Source organism: Amia ocellicauda, unplaced genomic scaffold (assembly GCF_036373705.1).
Source record: "Amia ocellicauda isolate fAmiCal2 unplaced genomic scaffold, fAmiCal2.hap1 HAP1_SCAFFOLD_96, whole genome shotgun sequence".
NCBI classification, from domain to species: domain Eukaryota; kingdom Metazoa; phylum Chordata; class Actinopteri; order Amiiformes; family Amiidae; genus Amia; species Amia ocellicauda.
The window spans coordinates 225130-249326 of NW_027103021.1; the positions used below are offsets into that span (position 1 = coordinate 225130).

Consider the following 24197-nt stretch of genomic DNA (forward strand, 5'->3'; position numbering starts at 1 on the left):
TTGCTGGCAGTTCCGTCAATACCCGCCAGCCTTTAAGGGACATCATGCAGCCAGGCCTTTCGGCTTGTGGCCACACCGTCCTGAATGCGCCCGATCTCGTCAGATCTCGCAAGCTAAACGAGACAGGGCCTGGTCTGTACTTGGATGGGAGACCTCCTAGAAATACCAGGTGCTGCAAGCTTTTTACGTCTCCTGGGTAACTTCATCGTAGCTCTTAATACTCTCATTCTGTCTCCAGGAGATATAATTGAAGAATTGTACACGTACCCGGCTACTTTCAACACCCTTTGCTGCACTGGTATATTTCCCTCTATTTTTCTTTTTTTATATTTTTTTTTTGCTGGAAGTTCCGTCAATACCCGCCAGCCTTAAAGAGACATCATGCAGCCAGGCATCTCGGCTTGCGGCCACACCATCCTGAACGCGCCCGATCTCGTGAGATCTCGGAAGCTAAACGGGGCAGGACCTGGTCAGTACATGAATGTGAGACCTCCTGGAAATACCTAGTGCTGCAAGCTTTTACGTCTCCTGGGTAACTTTATCGTAGCTCTTAATACTCTCTTTCTGTCTCCAGGAGATATAATTGAAGAATTGTACACGTACCCGGCTACTTTCAACACCCTTTCCTGCACTGATATTTTTCCCTCCATTTTTCTATTTTTTTTTTTTTTTTTTTGCTGGAAATTCCGTCAATACCCGCCAGCCTTTAAGAGACATCATGCAGCCAGACATCTCGGCTTGTGGCCACACCGTCCTGAACGCGCCCGATCTCGTCAGATCTCGGAAGCTAAACGGGGCAGGACCTGGTCAGTACTTGAATGTGAGACCTCCAGGAAATACCTGGTGCTGCAAGCTTTTACGTCTCCTGGGTAACTTTATCGTAGCTCTTAATACTCTCTATCTGTCTGGAGGAGATATAATTGAAGAATTGTACACGTACCCGGCTACTTTCAACACCCTTTCCTGCACTGATATTTTTCCCTCCATTTTTCTATTTTTTTTTTTTTTTTCTTTTGCTGGAAGTTCCGTCAATACCCGCCAACCTTTAAGAGACATCATGCAGCCAGGCCTTTCGGCTTGTGGCCACACCGTCCTGAATGCGCCCGATCTCGTCAGATCTCGGAAGCTGAACGGGGCAGGGTCTGGTCAGTACTTGGATGGGAGACCTCCTAGAAATACCAGTGCTGCAAGCTTTTTACGTCTCCTGGGTAACTTCATCGTAGCTCTTAATACTCTCTTTCTGTCTCCAGGAGATATAATTGAAGAATTGTACACGTACCCGGCTACTTTCAACACCCTTTGCTGCACTGGTATATTTCCCTGTATTTTTCTTTTTTTTTTTGCTGGCAGTTCCGTCAATACCCGCCAGCCTTTAAGAGACATCATGTAGCCAGGCATCTCGGCTTGCGGCCACACCATCCTGAACGCGCCCGATCTCGTCAGATCTCGGAAGCTAAACGGGGCAGGACCTGGTCAGTACATGAATGTGAGACCTCCTGGAAATACCTAGTGCTGCAAGCTTTTACGTCTCCTGGGTAACTTTATTGTAGCTCTTAATACTCTCTCTCTGTCTGGAGGAGATATAATTGAAGTATTGTACACGTACCCGGCTACTTTCAACACCCTTTGCTGCACTGATATTTTTCCATCCATTTTTCTTTTTTCTTTTTTTCTTTTTATTTTTTGCTGGAAGTTCCGTCAATACCCGCCAACCTTTAAGAGACATCATGCAGCCAGGCCTTTCGGCTTGTGGCCACACCGTCCTGAATGCGCCCGATCTCGTCAGATCTCGGAAGCTAAACGGGGCAGGGCCTGGTTAGTACTTGGATGGTAGACCTCCTAGAAATACCAGGTGCTGTAAGCTTTTACGTGTCCTGGGTAACTTTATCGTAGCTCTTAACTCTCTCTTTCTGTCTGCAGGAGATTTAATTGAAGAATTGTACACGTACCCAGCTACTGTCAACACCCTTTGCTGCACTGATATTTTTCCATCCATTTTTCTTTTTTTTTTTCTTGCTGGAAGTTCCGTCAATACCCGCCAACCTTTAAGAGACATCATGCAGCCAGGTCTTTCGGCTTGTGGCCACACCGTCCTGAATGCGCCCAATCTCGTCAGATCTCGGAAGCTAAACGGGGCAGGGCCTGGTCAGTACTTGGATGGGAGACCTCCTAGAAATACCAGGTGCTGCAAGCCTTTTACGTCTCCTGGGTAACTTCATCGTAGCTCTTAATACTCTCTTTCTGTCTCCAGGAGATATAATTGAAGAATTGTACACGTACTAGGCTACTTTCAACACCCTTTGCTGCACTGATATTTTTCCCTCCATTTTTCATTTTATTTTATTTTTTTGCTGGAAGTTCCGTCAATATCCGCCAGCCTTTAAGAGACATCATGCAGCCAGGCCTCTTGGCTTGTAGTCACACCGTCCTGAATGCGCCCGATCATATCAGATTTCGGAAGCTAAACGGGGCAGGGCCTGGTCAGTACATGGATGTGTGACCTCCTGGAAAACCAGGTGCTGCAAGCTTTTTACGTCTCCTGGGTAACTGCATCGTAGCTCTTAATTCTCTTTTTCTGTCTGGAGGAGATATAATTGAAGAATTGTACACGTACCCGGCTACTTTCAACACCCTTTGCTGCACTGATATTTTTCCCTCTATTTTTCTTTTTTTTTTTTGCTGGAAATTCCGTCAATACCCGCCATCCTTTAAGAGACATCATGCAGCCAGGCATCTCGGCTTGCGGCCACACCATACTGAACGCGCCCGATCTCGTCAGATCTCGGAAGCTAAACGGGGCAGGACCTGGTTAGTACATGAATGTGAGACCGCCTGGAAATACCTAGTGCTGCAAGCTTTTACGTCTCCTGGGTAACTTTATCGTAGCTCTTAATACTCTCTATCTGTCTGGAGGAGATATAATTGAAGAATTGTACATGTACCCGGCTACTTTCAACACCCTTTGCTGCACTGATATTTTTCCCTCCCTTTTTCTATTTTTTTTTTTTTTTTTTGCTGGAAGTTCCGTCAATACCCGCCAGCCTTTAAGAGACATCATGCAGCCAGGCCTCTTGGCTTGCGGCCACACCGTCCTGAATGCGCCCAATCTCGTCAGATTTCGGAAGCTAAACGGGGCAGGGCCTGGTCAGTACTTGGATGGGAGACCTCCTAGAAATACCAGGTGCTGCAAGCCTTTTACGTCTCCTGGGTAACTTCATTGTAGCTCTTAATACTCTCTTTCTGTCTCCAGGAGATATAATTGAAGAATTGTACACGTACCCGGCTACTTTCAACACCCTTTCCTGCACTGATATTTTTCCCTCCATTTTTCTATTTTTTTTTTTTTTTTTTTTGCTGGAAATTCCGTCAATACCCGCCAGCCTTTAAGAGACATCATGCAGCCAGACATCTCGGCTTGTGGCCACACCGTCCTGAACGCGCCCGATCTCGTCAGATCTCGGAAGCTAAACGGGGCAGGACCTGGTCAGTACTTGAATGTGAGACCTCCAGGAAATACCTGGTGCTGCAAGCTTTTACGTCTCCTGGGTAACTTTATCGTAGCTCTTAATACTCTCTATCTGTCTGGAGGAGATATAATTGAAGAATTGTACACGTACCCGGCTACTTTCAACACCCTTTCCTGCACTGATATTTTTCCCTCCATTTTTCTATTTTTTTTTTTTTTTTCTTTTGCTGGAAGTTCCGTCAATACCCGCCAACCTTTAAGAGACATCATGCAGCCAGGCCTTTCGGCTTGTGGCCACACCGTCCTGAATGCGCCCGATCTCGTCAGATCTCGGAAGCTGAACGGGGCAGGGTCTGGTCAGTACTTGGATGGGAGACCTCCTAGAAATACCAGTGCTGCAAGCTTTTTACGTCTCCTGGGTAACTTCATCGTAGCTCTTAATACTCTCTTTCTGTCTCCAGGAGATATAATTGAAGAATTGTACACGTACCCGGCTACTTTCAACACCCTTTGCTGCACTGGTATATTTCCCTGTATTTTTCTTTTTTTTTTTGCTGGCAGTTCCGTCAATACCCGCCAGCCTTTAAGAGACATCATGTAGCCAGGCATCTCGGCTTGCGGCCACACCATCCTGAACGCGCCCGATCTCGTCAGATCTCGGAAGCTAAACGGGGCAGGACCTGGTCAGTACATGAATGTGAGACCTCCTGGAAATACCTAGTGCTGCAAGCTTTTACGTCTCCTGGGTAACTTTATTGTAGCTCTTAATACTCTCTCTCTGTCTGGAGGAGATATAATTGAAGTATTGTACACGTACCCGGCTACTTTCAACACCCTTTGCTGCACTGATATTTTTCCATCCATTTTTCTTTTTTCTTTTTTTCTTTTTATTTTTTGCTGGAAGTTCCGTCAATACCCGCCAACCTTTAAGAGACATCATGCAGCCAGGCCTTTCGGCTTGTGGCCACACCGTCCTGAATGCGCCCGATCTCGTCAGATCTCGGAAGCTAAACGGGGCAGGGCCTGGTTAGTACTTGGATGGTAGACCTCCTAGAAATACCAGGTGCTGTAAGCTTTTACGTGTCCTGGGTAACTTTATCGTAGCTCTTAACTCTCTCTTTCTGTCTGCAGGAGATTTAATTGAAGAATTGTACACGTACCCAGCTACTGTCAACACCCTTTGCTGCACTGATATTTTTCCATCCATTTTTCTTTTTTTTTTTCTTGCTGGAAGTTCCGTCAATACCCGCCAACCTTTAAGAGACATCATGCAGCCAGGTCTTTCGGCTTGTGGCCACACCGTCCTGAATGCGCCCAATCTCGTCAGATCTCGGAAGCTAAACGGGGCAGGGCCTGGTCAGTACTTGGATGGGAGACCTCCTAGAAATACCAGGTGCTGCAAGCCTTTTACGTCTCCTGGGTAACTTCATCGTAGCTCTTAATACTCTCTTTCTGTCTCCAGGAGATATAATTGAAGAATTGTACACGTACTAGGCTACTTTCAACACCCTTTGCTGCACTGATATTTTTCCCTCCATTTTTCATTTTATTTTATTTTTTTGCTGGAAGTTCCGTCAATATCCGCCAGCCTTTAAGAGACATCATGCAGCCAGGCCTCTTGGCTTGTAGTCACACCGTCCTGAATGCGCCCGATCATATCAGATTTCGGAAGCTAAACGGGGCAGGGCCTGGTCAGTACATGGATGTGTGACCTCCTGGAAAACCAGGTGCTGCAAGCTTTTTACGTCTCCTGGGTAACTGCATCGTAGCTCTTAATTCTCTTTTTCTGTCTGGAGGAGATATAATTGAAGAATTGTACACGTACCCGGCTACTTTCAACACCCTTTGCTGCACTGATATTTTTCCCTCTATTTTTCTTTTTTTTTTTTGCTGGAAATTCCGTCAATACCCGCCATCCTTTAAGAGACATCATGCAGCCAGGCATCTCGGCTTGCGGCCACACCATACTGAACGCGCCCGATCTCGTCAGATCTCGGAAGCTAAACGGGGCAGGACCTGGTTAGTACATGAATGTGAGACCGCCTGGAAATACCTAGTGCTGCAAGCTTTTACGTCTCCTGGGTAACTTTATCGTAGCTCTTAATACTCTCTATCTGTCTGGAGGAGATATAATTGAAGAATTGTACATGTACCCGGCTACTTTCAACACCCTTTGCTGCACTGATATTTTTCCCTCCCTTTTTCTATTTTTTTTTTTTTTTTTTGCTGGAAGTTCCGTCAATACCCGCCAGCCTTTAAGAGACATCATGCAGCCAGGCCTCTTGGCTTGCGGCCACACCGTCCTGAATGCGCCCGATCTCGTCAGATCTCGGAAGCTAAACGGGGCAGGGCCTGGTCAGTACTTGGATGGGTGACCTCCTGGAAATACCAGGTGCTGCAAGCTTTTTACTTCTCCTGGGTAACTTTATCGTAGCTCTTAATACTCTCTTTCTGTCTGGAGGAGATTTAATTGAAGAATTGTACACGTACCCGGCTACTTTCAACACCCTTTACTGCACAGATATTTTTCCCTCCATTTTTTTTTTTTCTTTTTTTTTTTTGCTGGAAGTTCCGTCAATACCCTCCAGCCTTTAAGAGACATCATGCAGCCAGGCTGCTTGGCTTGCGGCCACACCGTCCTGAACGCGGTCGATCTCTTCAGATCTCGGAAGCTAAACGGTGCAGGGCCTCGTCAGTACTTGGATGGGTGACCTCCTGGAAATACCAGGTGCTGCAAACTTTTTCGTCTCCTGGGTAACTTCATCGTAGCTTTTAATACTCTATTTCTGTCTGGAGGAGATATAATTGAAGAATTGTACACGTACCCGGCTACTTTCAACACCCTTTGCTGTACTGATATTTTTCCCGCCATTTTTCTTTTTATTTTTTATTTTTTCTGGAAGTTCCATCAATATCCGCCAGCCTTTAAGAGACATCATGCAACCAGGCATCTCGGCTTGCGGACACACAGACCTGAACGCGCCCGATCTCATCAGATCTCGGAAACGAAACGGGGCAGGACCTGGTCAGTACTTGAATGTGAGACCTCCTAGAAAAACCTGGTGCTGCAAGCTTTTACATCTCCTGGGTAACTTCATCGTAGCTCTTTATACTCTCTTTCTGTCTGGAGGAGATATAATTGAAGTATTGTACACGTACCCGGCTACTTTTAACACCCTTTGCTGCACTGATATTTTTCCCTCCATTTTTCTTTTTTCATTTTTTTTTGCTGGAAGTTCTGTCAATATCCTCCAACCATTTAGAGACATCATGCAGCCAGGCCTCTTGGCTTGCGGCCACACCGTCCTGAACGCGCCCGATCTCGTCAGACCTTGGAAACTAAACGGGCCAAGGCCTGGTTAGTACTTGGATGGGTAACCTCCTGGAAATACCAGGTGATGCAAGCTTTTTACGTATCCTGTGTAACTTCATCGTAGCTCTTAATACTCTCTTTCAGTCTGGAGGAGATATAATTGAAGAATTGTACACGTACCCAGCTACTTTCAATACCCTTTGCTGCACTGATATTTTTCCCTCCGTTTTTCTTTTTTTTTTTTTTTTTGCTGGAAGTTCCATCAATACCCTCCAGCCTTTAAGAGACATCATACAGCCAGGCCTCTTGGCTTGCAACCACACCGTCCTGAACGCGCCCCATCTCGTCAGATCTCGGAAGCTAAACGGGGCAGGGCCTGGTCATTACTTGAATGTGGGACCTCCTGGAAATACCTGGTTCTGCAAGCTTTTTACGTCTCCTGGGTAACTATATCGTAGCTCTTAATACTCTCTTTCTGTCTGGAGGAGATATAATTGAAGTATTGTACACGTACCTGGCTACTTTCAACATCCTTTGCTGCACTGATATTTTTCCCTTCGTTTTTCTTTTTTTTTTTTTTTGCTGGAAGTTCCGTCAATACCCGCCAACCATTAAGAGACATCATGCAACCAGGCCTCTCGGCTTGTGTCCACACCGTCCTGAACGCGCTCGATCTCGTCAGATCGCGTAAGCTGAACGGGGCAGGTCCTGGTCAGTACTTGGATGGGTGACCTCCTGGAAATACCAGGTGCTACAAGCTTTATACGTCTCTTGGGTAACTTCATCGTAGCTCGTAATACTCTCTTTCTGTCTGGAGGAGATATAATTGAAGTATTGTACACGTACCCGGCTACTTTTAACACCCTTTGCTGCACTGATATTTTTCCCTCCATTTTTCTTTTTTCATTTTTTTTTGCTGGAAGTTCTGTCAATATCCTCCAGCCATTTAGAGACATCATGCAGCCAGGCCTCTTGGCTTGCGGCCACACCGTCCTGAACGCGCCCGATCTCGTCAGACCTTGGAAACTAAACGGGCCAGGGCCTGGTTAGTACTTGGATGGGTGACCTCCTGGAAATACCAGGTGATGCAAGCTTTTTACGTATCCTGTGTAACTTCATCGTAGCTCTTAATACTCTCTTTCAGTCTGGAGGAGATATAATTGAAGAATTGTACACGTACCCGGCTACTTTCAACACCCTTTGCTGCACTGATATTTTTCCCTCCGTTTTTCTTTTTTTTTTTTTTTTTCTGGAATTTCCATCAATACCCTCCAGCCTTTAAGAGACATCATACAGCCAGGCCTCTTGGCTTGCAACCACACCGTCCTGAACGCGCCCCATCTCGTCAGATCTCGGAAGCTAAACGGGGCAGGGCCTGGTCATTACTTGAATGTGGGACCTCCTGGAAATACCTGGTTCTGCAAGCTTTTTACGTCTCCTGGGTAACTATATCGTAGCTCTTAATACTCTCTTTCTGTCTGGAGGAGATATAATTGAAGTATTGTACACGTACCTGGCTACTTTCAACATCCTTTGCTGCACTGATATTTTTCCCTCCGTTTTTCTTTTTTTTTTTTTTTGCTGGAAGTTCCGTCAATACCCGCCAGCCTTTAAGAGACATCATGCAGCCAGGCCTCTTGGCTTGCGGCCACACCGTCCTGAATGCGCCCGATCTCGTCAGATCTCGGAAGCTAAACGGGGCAGGGCCTGGTCAGTACTTGGATGGGTGACCTCCTGGAAATACCAGGTGCTGCAAGCTTTTTACTTCTCCTGGGTAACTTTATCGTAGCTCTTAATACTCTCTTTCTGTCTGGAGGAGATTTAATTGAAGAATTGTACACGTACCCGGCTACTTTCAACACCCTTTACTGCACAGATATTTTTCCCTCCATTTTTTTTTTTTCTTTTTTTTTTTTGCTGGAAGTTCCGTCAATACCCTCCAGCCTTTAAGAGACATCATGCAGCCAGGCTGCTTGGCTTGCGGCCACACCGTCCTGAACGCGGTCGATCTCTTCAGATCTCGGAAGCTAAACGGTGCAGGGCCTCGTCAGTACTTGGATGGGTGACCTCCTGGAAATACCAGGTGCTGCAAACTTTTTCGTCTCCTGGGTAACTTCATCGTAGCTTTTAATACTCTATTTCTGTCTGGAGGAGATATAATTGAAGAATTGTACACGTACCCGGCTACTTTCAACACCCTTTGCTGTACTGATATTTTTCCCGCCATTTTTCTTTTTATTTTTTATTTTTTCTGGAAGTTCCATCAATATCCGCCAGCCTTTAAGAGACATCATGCAACCAGGCATCTCGGCTTGCGGACACACAGACCTGAACGCGCCCGATCTCATCAGATCTCGGAAACGAAACGGGGCAGGACCTGGTCAGTACTTGAATGTGAGACCTCCTAGAAAAACCTGGTGCTGCAAGCTTTTACATCTCCTGGGTAACTTCATCGTAGCTCTTTATACTCTCTTTCTGTCTGGAGGAGATATAATTGAAGTATTGTACACGTACCCGGCTACTTTTAACACCCTTTGCTGCACTGATATTTTTCCCTCCATTTTTCTTTTTTCATTTTTTTTTGCTGGAAGTTCTGTCAATATCCTCCAACCATTTAGAGACATCATGCAGCCAGGCCTCTTGGCTTGCGGCCACACCGTCCTGAACGCGCCCGATCTCGTCAGACCTTGGAAACTAAACGGGCCAAGGCCTGGTTAGTACTTGGATGGGTAACCTCCTGGAAATACCAGGTGATGCAAGCTTTTTACGTATCCTGTGTAACTTCATCGTAGCTCTTAATACTCTCTTTCAGTCTGGAGGAGATATAATTGAAGAATTGTACACGTACCCAGCTACTTTCAATACCCTTTGCTGCACTGATATTTTTCCCTCCGTTTTTCTTTTTTTTTTTTTTTTTGCTGGAAGTTCCATCAATACCCTCCAGCCTTTAAGAGACATCATACAGCCAGGCCTCTTGGCTTGCAACCACACCGTCCTGAACGCGCCCCATCTCGTCAGATCTCGGAAGCTAAACGGGGCAGGGCCTGGTCATTACTTGAATGTGGGACCTCCTGGAAATACCTGGTTCTGCAAGCTTTTTACGTCTCCTGGGTAACTATATCGTAGCTCTTAATACTCTCTTTCTGTCTGGAGGAGATATAATTGAAGTATTGTACACGTACCTGGCTACTTTCAACATCCTTTGCTGCACTGATATTTTTCCCTTCGTTTTTCTTTTTTTTTTTTTTTGCTGGAAGTTCCGTCAATACCCGCCAACCATTAAGAGACATCATGCAACCAGGCCTCTCGGCTTGTGTCCACACCGTCCTGAACGCGCTCGATCTCGTCAGATCGCGTAAGCTGAACGGGGCAGGTCCTGGTCAGTACTTGGATGGGTGACCTCCTGGAAATACCAGGTGCTACAAGCTTTATACGTCTCTTGGGTAACTTCATCGTAGCTCGTAATACTCTCTTTCTGTCTGGAGGAGATATAATTGAAGTATTGTACACGTACCCGGCTACTTTTAACACCCTTTGCTGCACTGATATTTTTCCCTCCATTTTTCTTTTTTCATTTTTTTTTGCTGGAAGTTCTGTCAATATCCTCCAGCCATTTAGAGACATCATGCAGCCAGGCCTCTTGGCTTGCGGCCACACCGTCCTGAACGCGCCCGATCTCGTCAGACCTTGGAAACTAAACGGGCCAGGGCCTGGTTAGTACTTGGATGGGTGACCTCCTGGAAATACCAGGTGATGCAAGCTTTTTACGTATCCTGTGTAACTTCATCGTAGCTCTTAATACTCTCTTTCAGTCTGGAGGAGATATAATTGAAGAATTGTACACGTACCCGGCTACTTTCAACACCCTTTGCTGCACTGATATTTTTCCCTCCGTTTTTCTTTTTTTTTTTTTTTTTCTGGAATTTCCATCAATACCCTCCAGCCTTTAAGAGACATCATACAGCCAGGCCTCTTGGCTTGCAACCACACCGTCCTGAACGCGCCCCATCTCGTCAGATCTCGGAAGCTAAACGGGGCAGGGCCTGGTCATTACTTGAATGTGGGACCTCCTGGAAATACCTGGTTCTGCAAGCTTTTTACGTCTCCTGGGTAACTATATCGTAGCTCTTAATACTCTCTTTCTGTCTGGAGGAGATATAATTGAAGTATTGTACACGTACCTGGCTACTTTCAACATCCTTTGCTGCACTGATATTTTTCCCTCCGTTTTTCTTTTTTTTTTTTTTTGCTGGAAGTTCCGTCAATACCCGCCAACCATTAAGAGACATCATGCAACCAGGCCTCTCGGCTTGTGTCCACACCGTCCTGAACGCGCTCGATCTCGTCAGATCGCGTAAGCTGAACGGGGCAGGTCCTGGTCAGTACTTGGATGGGTGACCTCCTGGAAATACCAGGTGCTGCAAGCTTTATACGTCTCTTGGGTAACTTCATCGTAGCTCGTAATACTCTCTTTCAGTCTGGAGGAGATATAATTGAAGAATTGTACACATACCCGGCTACTTTCAACACCCTTTGCTGCACTGATATTTTTTCCTCCATTTTTCTTTTTTCTTTTTTTTTTTGCCGGAAGTTCCGTCAATACCCTCCAGCCTTTAAGAGACATCATGCAGCCAGGCTGCTTGGCTTGCGGCCACACCGTCCTGAACGCGGTCGATCTCATCAGATCTCGGAAGCTAAACGGTGCAGGGCCTCGTCAGTACTTGGATGGGTGACCTCCTGGAAATACCAGGTGCTGCAAGCTTTTTCGTCTCCTGGGTAACTTCATCGTAGCTTTTAATACTCTATTTCTGTCTGGAGGAGATATAATTGAAGAATTGTACACGTACCCGGCTACATTCAACACCCTTTGCTGCACTGATATTTTTCCCGCCATTTTTCTTTTTATTTTTTCTTTTTTCTGGAAGTTCCATCAATATCCGCCAGCCTTTAAGAGACATCATGCAACCAGGCATCTCGGCTTGCGGACACACAGACCTGAACGCGCCCGATCTCGTCAGATCTCGGAAACGAAACGGGGCAGGACCTGGTCAGTACTTGGATGGGAGATCTCCTGGAAATACCAGGTGCTGCCAGCTTTTTACGTCTGCTGGGTAACTTTATCGTAGCTCTTAATACTCTCTTTCAGTCTGGAGGAGATATAATTGAAATATTGTACACGTACCCGGTTACTTTCAACACCCTTTGCTGCACTGATATTTTTCCCTCCATTTTTCTTTTTTCTTCATTATTTTGCTGGAAGTTCCGTCAATATCCTCCAGCCTTTAAGAGACATCATGTAGCCAGGCCTCTTGGCATGCGGACACATTGTCCTGAATGCGCCCGATCTCATCAGATCTCGGAAGCTAAACGGGGCAGGACCTGGTCAGTACTTGAATGTGAGACCTCCTAGAAAAACCTGGTGCTGCAAGCTTTTTACGTCTCCTGGGTAACTATATCGTAGCTCTTAATACTCTCTTTCTGTCTGGAGGAGATATAATTGAAGTATTGTACACGTACCTGGCTACTTTCAACATCCTTTGCTGCACTGATATTTTTCCCTCCGTTTTTCTTTTTTTTTTTTTTTGCTGGAAGTTCCGTCAATACCCGCCAACCATTAAGAGACATCATGCAGCCAGGCCTCTCGGCTTGTGTCCACACCGTCCTGAACGCGCTCGATCTCGTCAGATCGCGTAAGCTGAACGGGGCAGGTCCTGGTCAGTACTTGGATGGGTGACCTCCTGGAAATACCAGGTGCTGCAAGCTTTATACGTCTCTTGGGTAACTTCATCGTAGCTCGTAATACTCTCTTTCAGTCTGGAGGAGATATAATTGAAGTATTGTACACTTTGTCTTAGGGACAGTCTGGCTAGCAGTGACTGAGTGGTTGACAGACGACAAGCATCGGAATGTACGTGCTCTGTGATGTCATAGCAGTCAGCTGAGAGAGGCTCGTGATGTCATCGCTGAGCTGTCTGTCTGTCTGTCTGTCTGTCTCTCTCTCTCTCTTTCTCTCTCTCTCTCTCTCTCTCTCTTCCTCTCAATTCAATTCATTTGTATTGTCAAAGCAATTGGACATACATACATACATATATATATATATATATATATATACATACATATATACATCTATACATGCTAGAAAGTCATTACAATGTTATCTTAAAGGCTAACTAAGCAGAACATATATCATTATAGAACAGAGTTCATAGGTCAACACATGGTTTTAGGGAACAGGCACGTAGGTCATACCGTTTGACAATGTCTCCAAGGTTCTCATCGTAAATAACAAACAGAAATCAAACTATCTTCTGGGCTGACCTTCTAGCTTGACCGTATCTTTCTTAAGTATACAAGAGAGAAAAACAGGTGTAAGAAAATAATTTCTAATTTTCCTTCTACACATATATACATACATACATACATATGTAGCGTTATGTTGGGTGTATTTTGATAAGAGCATTTGGGCTCTGAGCTGAAGCACTGATCTAAAGAAGACCTCTCCCCCCCCAAAGTTATCAGATTTCCTTAGCTCATCAGCTTGGAACTGGTTTGCATCAAAGTGACAGTTTTGGGGAGGATGGCACCGAGAAGAGGCCAAATAGTTTGGAATTCTGCTATGAGATGTCTGGAGAAAGGGGCCTGTAGGTGATAAAAACTCTTTGAAGTGGATGAGAGCCGAAATCCCGACATAGAGCTACGAACCCAGGCCAACCGGCATTTCCAAAAGATGGCATGGATTGACATCAGTCATAAATAAAGCCTCCCTCCAATAGGACACTTGGGGCTGAAACCGAAATCGAATCTCAAGAACTCAGGGACCAATCACCTACTGATCTGACAGACTATAAGGAACAGCGGACAGTCTTTCTCTCTCTCTCTCTCTCACCTGAACCAGAATCTCGCTGCCACAGCTCAACCTGTAGCTCTGTTGCCAGAACCGGAATCAGAAACCAACCAAGTCTTTGCCGGCAACAGAAGAGTTAAACTGGGAGAAGGAGATTGAGCGAAGAATTATTTTAAAGGACTTTATTAAATAAATAACTTCACAGACCCACCTGATCAGTGGAGTTTTACAGCTGGACAATTGACTAAGTCGACTGAATACGAAAGTGTCAGTCACTTAAATAGCTATTTGAGTCTTAAGAAACTTGACCCTTGGAATAAACAGGGCCCTGCTTTCCTCAAAGACTTTGTCTTCAAGTAACTACGGTGGAACCCTGCTTACAAAGAAGATTTTGTGCACTACCTTGGAGCCTTCAAACCAGTGGAAAATCTGTTTGGAAAAGACTCTACATTCGCGAAACCCCAACTTCCAGGTGCATCGACTGAGTGGAAGTTCTTGGACAAAGCCGAACCGGACTGCCTTTGTTCCAAACCACACGGACCTCGTGCCGTGTGCTGTTATCTGAGCCCGAAGCCAGAGAGGCCTCTCTGCGACGAAGTTCACATAAGTTTAACAGTTTGGAGTTCATGATTCATGACATTTGAGAAATCAATTAGAAATGTTAATCTGTGATTCATAACTCTAGAATGTGTAATATCATTTAGTTTTCTTAAATATAAATGTGTGTTGCATTCAACTGTTTTGTTGATAATTTTAGAAATAAAATCTGACAACGCCGAGAAATATCTTCTCATTCCTGTTTAACTGTTTAGTCTGAAATTGACACAAGTTAATAGACACCAGATTATAGGTGGCCCTGCCTATCCTTAATCATTGAATAATAATCAGTTAAGGGAAATTGTGGTAACAAGTAATGATAGGATCTTTCTCTCCACCTAAACGTTAATGAGACTGATATATATATAACGAGAAGTTACCTGACATAAATACTAACCTGCGTAGTTATTGAATGTCTGACTAACAATACTAATGAGAGACTCACCTTCGTCTTACTAACCGGTATTGTAGTCAATGTGTTTATAACCTTTTTTGTTTAATGATTTGTGTGTTATCATATGCGATCCCATGGTCTTTGATTTGGTCACGGAAGTGATTTGTCTTTGATTTGTTGATCTAGAGTTGAATTTTAATTAGTTTTTCCCTTTTGTATAATTAGTGTAGTGCTACATTTAGTCTTTGTTTTTGAATAAATTTGACAATTTATATCTTTGGAATTGGTGTCTGCATCCAATTATTACAGAAAATGAGTTCTACAAGATTCCAGGATTCGTGATAAGGTGATACTATAAATTCACTTCTTTAATTGAATTTTATAAGTGTACCTTACGCTACACCTTTGACCACCACGTCTTCCTCCTCCCACTGCTTGACCTCTATTGTGACCTGGATCACCTGCCGGCTCCATGTTATCGCTGTGTTGTTGAGGTGGATAGCACGCATTTCACTCGATACTCGTACCACAATGTGAAATCAATCATCAATAACCAGTTGGCAGTATTGGAAAAGCAATTACAAGGGCCTGCATACATACAGTAATGTCAAATCTGATGTGGAAGAACAATTCCTTTATCCCTCTGTTCTCCACCAGGGTTGTGCTGATCGCCTCGATTGGCAAGTTTGCAGTGTGAGGAGTGGATCCATGTCGTCGTTCCTAGGCACTTCACAGCTGTGTGGGTGGTCAGGAGCACCTGGTAGGGCCCTGTCCACCTGGGCTGTTGGGAGGACTTTCTCTTGTGTGCTTTGATATACACAGTCATCTTGCTGGAAGGGGTGGTAAACCTGCTGGGATGGTTCAGTCTGGGCGGCTTTCATCTGTGAATGGACAGCTTCGAAAGCACGTGTTAGTCCCATACAAAAAGACAACATAGCATCATCCATCAAGTGGATGTCCATTTCCCTTACAGACAATGGAGGAGTGATGGAGAGTCTCATAAGTCATCCCATAATAATCTCACACGGAGAAAGACCTGTTTTTCTCAATTTGCTGACGATTTCATTGTCATTAGGACTATAGGAAGGGGATCTGGACGTTTGAGTCCTGTTTGTTTGCATATATTAGACAGCTTATTCTTTAATATCCCATTTTGTTTCTCCACTGCTCCAGCTGACTGAGCCTGATGGGGCAGTGAAAATGTTGTTTACCTCGCAGGGCTTTGCATAGTTCCTGCACTATTGTCCCAGTGAAGTGAGTGTTCCTATCACTGGAAATTTCCCTGGAATGCGAAATCTACATATAACATCCCTTAACTGTATTTTTGCTACTTTTACTACTTCAGCCTTCCTACGGGATAGGCTTCAACCCATTTAGAACACCTATATATTATTACAAGTATATATTCATATCCACAACATTTAAGCTTTTGAACACAATCTATTTGCATATTGCAGGATTATGAGCTTGACAAATGTGGCAAGTTCTACAATATTGCTAAGCTGTTACTATAAAACCTGGGGCAAACCAATTTAAAAGACTGATGCACACATCCCCCCTTTGCCCGTGTGGCCAACACCATGCGCCACATGGGCAAACCAGGGAAAGAGTGCCTGTGAGGCAACCAATGCATTAGCAAATGTTTGAGCTCTCTTATGGAAGGTGCAGTGGCCAGTTGCAATTTCCTGGAGCTTTTACAGTGCATCTCAAATTAAATTTCATCCAGCCCCAGGTCATAAAAGTCAAACCCTAGTTACGACATACATAACACATACATTTTGTTGCTTCAAAGAGAATACAAAAGTCAGCAAAACATTCTTTTTTACAAATTCAGTTTGTAAACTGTATTGTACATATATTTGTTGCGTTTTGATTTATAAACATTATACATTGTACAAATCTTAAGTGAAGGGCAATGGACTGATTCTGACTTCATGGCTGTCATTCTATTCATTTGAATAATGTGACATCTCCACTAATAGTACATTATAAATTAAACTATCAATAGAAGAATATGTGCTACTGCGGACGTCATCTGAGCAGTTTCACAATATATTGTAGATTCCTATAATCTGGAAAACCTTTAATTATAGTATTTTAACTTATTTCTCCACTGAGTCAAGCATCACTTCAGCGTAGTGGACCTCAGCATTGGTCTGTTCAAGTTGCTGTGAGGCTGTCTTTAAAGCCGCGCCCTCGGCCTACTGTGTCTCAACAAGAACACCAGCATCTTCTCCATATGGGTCAGACATCGGTTCCTTCAGGACACGATTCATAATATGCATATCTGCCATGTGGAATAAATCAGTCTGAAGACACAATGTGTGGTTCACACAACATCAGAGATCGTCCTTATAAAAGGCATCTCTATCACATTAGTTGACATTCGCACAATCTATAAGGTTTCTAGTAAAGGGACAATTCAAAATAATAATAATCTTGATTCCAATTTATCTCATTTATCAAATTATTTCAGTACAGCACTCAGCTGTCGTCAGCAGCATCATATCTCCTGTGTTTATTGAATCAGCTTTACTTCCTAGTGTAGATACTCTTTTTGTGTGGAGTTGTCAAAGTTTCAAAACAATGTGCTTATCTTTGTCCTTTTATCTAACTTAAATACCTGAGAACATTACAATAACTATTACAGCAGCTCCTTCAACACCATAGTTAATAGTAGTTGGGTAAATGATGGCAGTTATTAATCTTTGTTTCTCAATTCATTTTTTACCAATAAACCATAATTTGAAATTATTTCCATACTCCTATTATTCCTATTTTCATTATTATTAGTTTTATGCGGTTGTCATCTAGTATGTGATGTATTCGTCTGTATCAACATCAATATTATTATCATTATTAATACAAGCAGTGTAAATTACCATTCATTACACTCTTGCTCTGTTTGTAATAAGTTATGAACCCTTACACGTACTTACAGTCTCTGCCTTGTCTCTGACTTCTCTCTCTCTCTCTCTCTCTCTCTCTCTCTCTCTCTCTCTCTCTCTCATCTCAGGCTGCTTGTCTGCTCAGGCGAACAGGGGGAGCAGAGGAGCACATACGGCCCTTGCCCCCTGCCCCCCTCTTCCTAATTGATAGGGTATTTCTGTTTGTGAAAGGACTATTTCCAAACAGTTTTATAACTTGCCATGACTATGTTTCATTAAATTAGTTATGTTACACCTTTAGTTATACCTGTAGTAACTTCATTATTTTCCCTCATATTCCAGTCAATCACCATCAGAGTCTCTCGTGGCAGTACATTTGTCTCACACAGAACAAACTCTCCTTTCTCAACCGCTTTCAATTTTGGATAACATCGCACTGCATCCCAACAGCTGTTCTTTCTCCTATTCCTAATTTCTTACAAGAAAATGCAAGTTATATTTGATCGATTTGTATTATTACTATTTATATACATTTCACTACATTATTGTAGTTAATGAATGTATTTAATCTTTGGAAAATAAGCCTTTTCATTGATCTCAATAATGATGTCCAGGTACTTCAGGAAAGCACATTTTCAAAAAATGTGTCCAGTCAATGATTTCCCCAACTAAGAACCTGCGTGGGCACTAAGACTGTCCTCCTGCGCGGCTCATGTCTTTATTGTGTCACTTCCTCCTATTGAAGTCCAATCTACACCAGTACAGGTTCAGAAGAACTGTTCCCGAATCCAGATTGAACTGATCAATAGTTAATTTCTTACCTACACATTGTATTTAGGGATCTATTACTAGGGATTTAAAAACTCTTCATTGTGGAACTCATAGCTTCCAAATGAGCACATCGTTAATTTCCTGGAGTATCTGGTTATCTATTTATCAATATGTAAGAAACCTTCACCGAATGTTTGTGGTTGCCTCGGATTCCTATTTCTAAATTTGGCTCTAATTCCATTTCTAACATGTTACTTTTAACTTCTGTATTCGTAAGACCTATTTAAATAACTTAATTTTGTATTATTATTTCTGTTTGCAATAGCATTCTGTGTACAGTTAAATGCTGACTTTCTTGTAGGTCTGTTATTACAACATATTTAACTGGCGTTTTTTAGCTATCATTCTGTAACTATTTGTGACTTATGACTCTCTTAGTCATATTCTGGACTATACAGTACATGAAAAAGTCAAAATATGGACATTTACCTTGCGCAAACTGAAAACGTACAAACATACAAAGAGACACATATTAATGTATATCCATAGTAAATTCAGATACCATGGTTTTGGTTGGCATGTTATATTGACCTGCAGTGTCTCAAACTACCCTTATTTATTACTTATCTAGTAATTTTCCTTCAGTATCTTGAGGACTGTCATTTATACTGAAAAACATATATATATATATATTTTTAATTTGTCTTCGGGGCATTCAGATTGAATTATGCCTGTTGTCTTTTCTTTCTTTTCTCTAACAAATGTTTTAAGATAGCTAGCTTTGGTTTCTCATTTCTTAATGCTTTGTATTCCTATTTTGCAAAACCGTTTTTAGGTGCTCAAGTCTATCTGAATCAAAAGTCCCATCTTTTGGAAACCTTAATTTTCTGTCACCTATTGTCCAGTCAAACGCACCGCTTCACTCCATAGTTATCATACATGTACCTTACATGTGTACCTTTAAGTGGCGGGTCGCCCGTCTTACTAGAGCTGTTCCCACACAGTAACACGTTTTCCCATTTTCTATGTATCGTTTTGTACACAACAACCAAGGCGTGCAAGCCCGCAAAATAACAATAAACGACAGGGGAGAAAACATAGCAAAAAACAAGAAAACACAAATAATACTAAATCCTATATAGGAATAACAACAAACATGCTTTTCAATGTTTGCATTTATAGAACTTGTATATAACTTAATGACTTTTCTTCATTTACCATAAACACTATAAACTTCTATAAACTATAAACACGTTATTTTATATTATTACCGGCGTATCAGATATTGAACAATTAATTAGCGCTCCTTTTTTTTTTTTTTTTTCTAATAGTAGGTCAAACCCACTTAAGCCTGCGGGAACCCAGACAGGAAAACACAGTCCTGTTCCTTCACAAACAAGAAGACACAGTCAAGTCTATGGTAACCCTAAGAAACCATGCTCCTCGGTTATTGGTGTCAATGGATCTCATTATCCTGAAACTTTCATGATCGAAACATGGAATACTGTTTGTCAGTTTCCATAAAACTATGCATTAAGAGTAATGCAACAGTCACTTATCATTTTGAGCAGCTGTATCAATTGATAGTTAGATCTCTGTAATGAAATGAATAGACAGTGATCTCAGATGTAATGTGTGAATTGCATTTTGAAATGGTAATACTTTGATGTAAGTTGTGTCATTTTAGTTCAATGAACAAATGATCTGAGGTTGATGTGTATTGTATCCAAGCAATTGTAAAAAAGTGTTAGAGTTTTGAAAAATGTGCATTTTGATCATCGGGTGTGAGTTTAGTGTCTAGAGTTTTGAAAAATGACATCAAGGTTCTGAAATGAGTGCCAAAGTGATTGTAAAAAAGTGTAATATCAGGGGACAGTGGCTATTAGTGATCTGGCCTTCCGTGGCCTCTGTATTAATGTAACAGGTCACATTGTATGTGTACACTGATACTTGATAGTATAATATAGTACAAGTAAAAAACATACATAGGTATCATAGAAGTATTTTGCAGAAATGATTATGGATAGTTATCAAAATGGAGAGGAAATGCTAAATCCAGTCTCCCCAGGCTGAGCTTCTATTGCTGCACCTGCTAAGTGGCTGCTGGCCCCACTATATGGATAGAGCCACACCAAGTACAAGAGTCTCCCCATTGCTATTTATATCTCCCTATCCAGTCTTCTGTAGGTGTCAGGGTGGGGTGCCTATTCCCCTGCATGCTTTGAAACCTATAGCACCAGGGACGCACACTTGGGATCCGGTTCCTCTGCCCCTCACATACACATGAGGAATCCTAGGTGCTCAATACGTCATACTGTCTCGTTCATCTCATGTGTAAACTATGGACAAATACATGACTAAACGTGTTTAGTTGCTTTTCCCAGAATGCTTTGCGCCACGATATGCAAATAACGGGGACTATGATTGGCTCCCTGACATTACCCACACTGCGACTGATGCTACCCATTTCACTACCCAACAAAGACCCATAATATGCGTGTGTCTGTCTGTCTGTCTGTCTGTCTGTGTGTGAAAGTGTGTGTGTGTCTGTCTGTCTGTCTGTCATGTAACTTGCACATCTGTGAGGGCACCACTAATGCCGAAAGAGATGTACACATATTGTTTATTTTCCATATATATGTATGTATGTATGTATGCATGTCCAATTGCTTTGACAATACAAATGAATTGAATTGAGAGGGAGAGAGAGAGAGAGAGAGACAGACAGACAGACAGACAGAGAGACACACATACACACACACACACACACACACACACACAGAGAGCCAGCCAGCCAGCCAGCTCAGCGATGACATGACGAGCCTCTCTCAGCTTACTGCTATGACAGCACAGAGCACGTACATTCCGTTTAACAAATCGTTAAACAAAAAAGGTTATAAACACATTGACTACAATACCGGTTAGTAAGACGAAGGTGAGTCTCTCGTTAGTATTATTAGTCAGACATTAAATAACTACGCAGGTTCGTTTTTATGTCGGGTAACTTCTCGTTATATATATATCAGTCTCATTTACGTTTAGGTGCCGAGAAAGATCCTATTTGTTACCACAATTTCCCTTAACTGATTATTATTCAATGATTAAGGATAGGCAGGGCCACCAATAATCTAATGTCTATTAACTTGTGTCAATTTCAGACTAAACAGTTAAACAGGAATGAGAAGATATTTCTCGGGGTTGACAGATTTTATTTCTAAAATTATCAACAAAACAGTTTAATGCAACACACATTTATATTTAAGAAAACTAAATGATATTACACATTCTAGAGTTATGAATCACAGATTAACATTTCTAATTGATTTCTCAAATGTCATGAATCACAAACTCCAAACTGTTAAACTTATGTGAACTTCGTCGCAGAGAGGCCTCTCTGCCTTCGGGCTCAGATAACAGCACTCGGCACGAGGTCCGTGTGGTTTGGAACAAAGGCAGTCCGGTTCGGCTTTGTCCAAGAACTTCCACTCAGTCGATGCACCTGTAAGTTGGGGTTTCGGGAATGTAGAGTCTTTTCCAAACAGATTTTCCACTGGTTTGAATGCTCCAAGGTTGTGCACAAAATCTTCTTTGTAAGCAGGGTTCCACCGTAGTTACTTGAAGACAAAGTCTTTGAGGAAAGCAGGGCCCTGTTTATTCCAAGGGTCAAGTTTCTTAAGACTCAAATAGCTATTTAAGTGACTGACACTTTCGTATTCAGTCGACTTAGTCAATTGTCCAGCTGTAAAACTCCACTGATCAGGTGGGTCTGTAAAGTTATTTATTTAATAAAGTCCTTTAAAAGAATTCTTCGTACGGCTCAATCTCCTTCTCCCAGTTTAACTCTTCTGTTGCCGGCAAAGACTTGGTTGGTTTCTGATTCCGGTTCTGGCAACAGAGCTACAGGTTGAGCTGTGGCAGCGAGTTTCTGGTTCAGGTGAGAGAAAGAGAGAGAGAAAGACTGTCCGCTGTTCCTTAAAGTCTGTCAGATCAGTAGGTGATTGGTCCCTGAGTTCTTGAGATTGGATTTCGGTTTCAGCCCCCAGTGTCCTATTGGAGGGGGGCTTGATTTATGACTGATGTCAATCCATGCCATCTTTTGGAAATGCCGGTTGGCCCGGGTTCGTAGCTCTATGTCGGGATTTCGGCTCTCGTCCACTTCAAAGAGTTTTTATCACCTACAGGCCCCTTTCTCCAGACATCTCATAGCAGAATTCCAAACTATTTGGCCTCTTCTCGGTGCCATCCTCCCCAAAACTGTCACGTTGATGCAAACCAGTTCCAAGCTGATGAGCTAAGGAAATCTGATAACTTTGGGGGGGGGAGAGGTCTTCTTTAGATCCGTGCTTCAGCTCAGAGCCCAAATGCTCTTATCCAAATACACCCAACATAACGCTACATATGTATGTATGTATGTATATATGTGTAGAAGGAAAATTAGAAATTATTTTCTTACACCTGTTTTTCTCTCTTGTATACTTAAGAAAGATACGGTCAAACTAGAAGATCAGCCCAGAAGATAGTTTGATTTCTGTTTGTTATTTACGATGAGAACCTTGGAGACAATGTCAAACGGTATGACCTACGAGCCTGTTCCCTAAAACCATGTGTTGACCTATGAACTCTGTTCTATAATGATATATGTTCTGCTTAGTTAGCCTTTAAGATAACATAGTAATGACTTTCTAGCATGTATGGATGTTTGTATGTATGTATATATATATATATATATATATATGTATGTATGTATGTATGTATGTATGTCCAATTGCTTTGACAATACAAATGAATTGAATTGAGAGGAAGAGAGAGAGAGAGAGAGAGAGAGAGAGAGACAGACAGACAGACAGACAGCTCAGCGATGACATCACGAGCCTCTCTCAGCTGACTGCTATGACATCACAGAGCACGTACATTCCGTTGCTTGCCGTCTGTCAACCACTCAGTCACTGCTAGCCAGACTGGCTGGCTGGCTGGATGGGGGGGCTGCTTGCTGCTGCTGCGTACCTTAGCAAGCTTATTTGCTTGACCGGCCTTCCTACTCCTCTGCCCACATGCCCACCTATGCCCGATCTGCTGTTCACCTGGATCACAGCTCCGCCCCAACAAGGCAGATCTTCCCAAAAATGGTACAAACTGATCCACGTTCCCCTCCACGGAAAGCTTTAGCCCAAAATAAGGGACACATTCTGTAACAACATAATGGATGCCCACCCAACCTGTGACAAAACTTAGAAAAAAGAAAAACGGTCAGTCCTCCTGGGGGAGGGACACACAGCCACCCTGGCTGCCCAATATGTCAGCGCCTACCACAGCCTGAGGGACACAGTGACACACGAGCACCGGCTGTAAATATAATGTAAATACTCATTTGTAATGCATGTCATTGTATTTCAAAAAAGGAATCTGGAAATAGTAAACCAATTTTCTTTATTTGTATGTATTTAAGATCACATTTTATTACATTTTCTTTTTCTGTACTTGATAACATCTTATTGTGATTCAAAATTCTATTATTTATTTTCCGTATGTATGTATGTATGTATGTATGTATGTATGTATGTATGTATGTATGGAAGGAAAGTTAGAAATTCTTTTCTCACACCTGTTTTTCTCTCTTGTATACTTAAGAAAGATTAGGTCAAGCTAGAAGGTCAGGCCAGAAGGTAGTTTGAATTTTGTTTGTTATTCACGATGAGAACCTTGGAGACAATGTCAAACGGTATGATGGCAGCATCACTTACAATTTTGACAGCCGGAAGTCCCGCCCTCCCTACGTACCATAGACCGGAAGGCCCACCTCACCTTCCGGTTACCCCCACCTTTGAACCGGAACTTCTCTCTCCTTCCCATCACCCCCAGGGTTACCCTTTTACCCTCCCTTGTCAGCCATCTTGGATGATATCGGCCATATTGGATGTCAGCCA

The 24197-nt window shown here is 42.8% G+C and overlaps 6 non-coding genes and 32 pseudogenes across 6 annotated transcripts; all 38 read left to right on the top strand.

The window, feature by feature from the left end:
• The first annotated feature begins 62 nt into the window (after positions 1 to 62).
• Positions 63 to 181, top strand: LOC136746206 (uncharacterized; annotated as a pseudogene).
• Positions 182 to 399: 218 nt separating this feature from the next.
• On the top strand, positions 400 to 518 carry LOC136746120 (uncharacterized; annotated as a pseudogene).
• A 218-nt stretch (positions 519 to 736) lies between these two features.
• LOC136746209 (uncharacterized) lies at positions 737 to 855 on the top strand (annotated as a pseudogene).
• Positions 856 to 1075: 220 nt separating this feature from the next.
• LOC136746107 (uncharacterized) lies at positions 1076 to 1193 on the top strand (annotated as a pseudogene).
• A 209-nt stretch (positions 1194 to 1402) lies between these two features.
• LOC136746105 (uncharacterized) lies at positions 1403 to 1521 on the top strand (annotated as a pseudogene).
• Positions 1522 to 1745: 224 nt separating this feature from the next.
• LOC136746185 (5S ribosomal RNA) lies at positions 1746 to 1864 on the top strand. Its single transcript, XR_010816329.1, has one exon. It is a non-coding gene; the product is annotated as a 5S ribosomal RNA (ribosomal RNA).
• Positions 1865 to 2075: 211 nt separating this feature from the next.
• Positions 2076 to 2194, top strand: LOC136746187 (5S ribosomal RNA). The gene has a single exon (XR_010816331.1). It is a non-coding gene; the product is annotated as a 5S ribosomal RNA (ribosomal RNA).
• Positions 2195 to 2410: 216 nt separating this feature from the next.
• On the top strand, positions 2411 to 2528 carry LOC136746113 (uncharacterized; annotated as a pseudogene).
• A 210-nt stretch (positions 2529 to 2738) lies between these two features.
• Positions 2739 to 2857, top strand: LOC136746118 (uncharacterized; annotated as a pseudogene).
• Positions 2858 to 3074: 217 nt separating this feature from the next.
• Positions 3075 to 3193, top strand: LOC136746199 (uncharacterized; annotated as a pseudogene).
• Positions 3194 to 3413: 220 nt separating this feature from the next.
• On the top strand, positions 3414 to 3532 carry LOC136746098 (uncharacterized; annotated as a pseudogene).
• A 220-nt stretch (positions 3533 to 3752) lies between these two features.
• Positions 3753 to 3870, top strand: LOC136746108 (uncharacterized; annotated as a pseudogene).
• A 209-nt stretch (positions 3871 to 4079) lies between these two features.
• On the top strand, positions 4080 to 4198 carry LOC136746106 (uncharacterized; annotated as a pseudogene).
• A 224-nt stretch (positions 4199 to 4422) lies between these two features.
• Positions 4423 to 4541, top strand: LOC136746186 (5S ribosomal RNA). The gene has a single exon (XR_010816330.1). It is a non-coding gene; the product is annotated as a 5S ribosomal RNA (ribosomal RNA).
• Positions 4542 to 4752: 211 nt separating this feature from the next.
• LOC136746188 (5S ribosomal RNA) lies at positions 4753 to 4871 on the top strand. The gene has a single exon (XR_010816332.1). It is a non-coding gene; the product is annotated as a 5S ribosomal RNA (ribosomal RNA).
• A 216-nt stretch (positions 4872 to 5087) lies between these two features.
• Positions 5088 to 5205, top strand: LOC136746115 (uncharacterized; annotated as a pseudogene).
• A 210-nt stretch (positions 5206 to 5415) lies between these two features.
• Positions 5416 to 5534, top strand: LOC136746119 (uncharacterized; annotated as a pseudogene).
• A 217-nt stretch (positions 5535 to 5751) lies between these two features.
• LOC136746103 (5S ribosomal RNA) lies at positions 5752 to 5870 on the top strand. Its single transcript, XR_010816298.1, has one exon. It is a non-coding gene; the product is annotated as a 5S ribosomal RNA (ribosomal RNA).
• A 217-nt stretch (positions 5871 to 6087) lies between these two features.
• LOC136746124 (uncharacterized) lies at positions 6088 to 6206 on the top strand (annotated as a pseudogene).
• A 215-nt stretch (positions 6207 to 6421) lies between these two features.
• On the top strand, positions 6422 to 6540 carry LOC136746153 (uncharacterized; annotated as a pseudogene).
• Positions 6541 to 6754: 214 nt separating this feature from the next.
• Positions 6755 to 6873, top strand: LOC136746109 (uncharacterized; annotated as a pseudogene).
• A 215-nt stretch (positions 6874 to 7088) lies between these two features.
• Positions 7089 to 7207, top strand: LOC136746147 (uncharacterized; annotated as a pseudogene).
• A 213-nt stretch (positions 7208 to 7420) lies between these two features.
• Positions 7421 to 7539, top strand: LOC136746135 (uncharacterized; annotated as a pseudogene).
• A 215-nt stretch (positions 7540 to 7754) lies between these two features.
• Positions 7755 to 7873, top strand: LOC136746203 (uncharacterized; annotated as a pseudogene).
• Positions 7874 to 8087: 214 nt separating this feature from the next.
• On the top strand, positions 8088 to 8206 carry LOC136746148 (uncharacterized; annotated as a pseudogene).
• A 213-nt stretch (positions 8207 to 8419) lies between these two features.
• On the top strand, positions 8420 to 8538 carry LOC136746114 (5S ribosomal RNA). The gene has a single exon (XR_010816299.1). It is a non-coding gene; the product is annotated as a 5S ribosomal RNA (ribosomal RNA).
• A 217-nt stretch (positions 8539 to 8755) lies between these two features.
• On the top strand, positions 8756 to 8874 carry LOC136746126 (uncharacterized; annotated as a pseudogene).
• Positions 8875 to 9089: 215 nt separating this feature from the next.
• Positions 9090 to 9208, top strand: LOC136746154 (uncharacterized; annotated as a pseudogene).
• Positions 9209 to 9422: 214 nt separating this feature from the next.
• Positions 9423 to 9541, top strand: LOC136746110 (uncharacterized; annotated as a pseudogene).
• Positions 9542 to 9756: 215 nt separating this feature from the next.
• Positions 9757 to 9875, top strand: LOC136746150 (uncharacterized; annotated as a pseudogene).
• A 213-nt stretch (positions 9876 to 10088) lies between these two features.
• Positions 10089 to 10207, top strand: LOC136746136 (uncharacterized; annotated as a pseudogene).
• Positions 10208 to 10422: 215 nt separating this feature from the next.
• On the top strand, positions 10423 to 10541 carry LOC136746205 (uncharacterized; annotated as a pseudogene).
• Positions 10542 to 10755: 214 nt separating this feature from the next.
• On the top strand, positions 10756 to 10874 carry LOC136746151 (uncharacterized; annotated as a pseudogene).
• A 213-nt stretch (positions 10875 to 11087) lies between these two features.
• Positions 11088 to 11206, top strand: LOC136746132 (uncharacterized; annotated as a pseudogene).
• Positions 11207 to 11422: 216 nt separating this feature from the next.
• On the top strand, positions 11423 to 11541 carry LOC136746100 (uncharacterized; annotated as a pseudogene).
• A 215-nt stretch (positions 11542 to 11756) lies between these two features.
• LOC136746142 (uncharacterized) lies at positions 11757 to 11875 on the top strand (annotated as a pseudogene).
• A 216-nt stretch (positions 11876 to 12091) lies between these two features.
• Positions 12092 to 12210, top strand: LOC136746139 (uncharacterized; annotated as a pseudogene).
• A 213-nt stretch (positions 12211 to 12423) lies between these two features.
• LOC136746133 (uncharacterized) lies at positions 12424 to 12542 on the top strand (annotated as a pseudogene).
• Positions 12543 to 24197: the final 11655 nt, after the last annotated feature.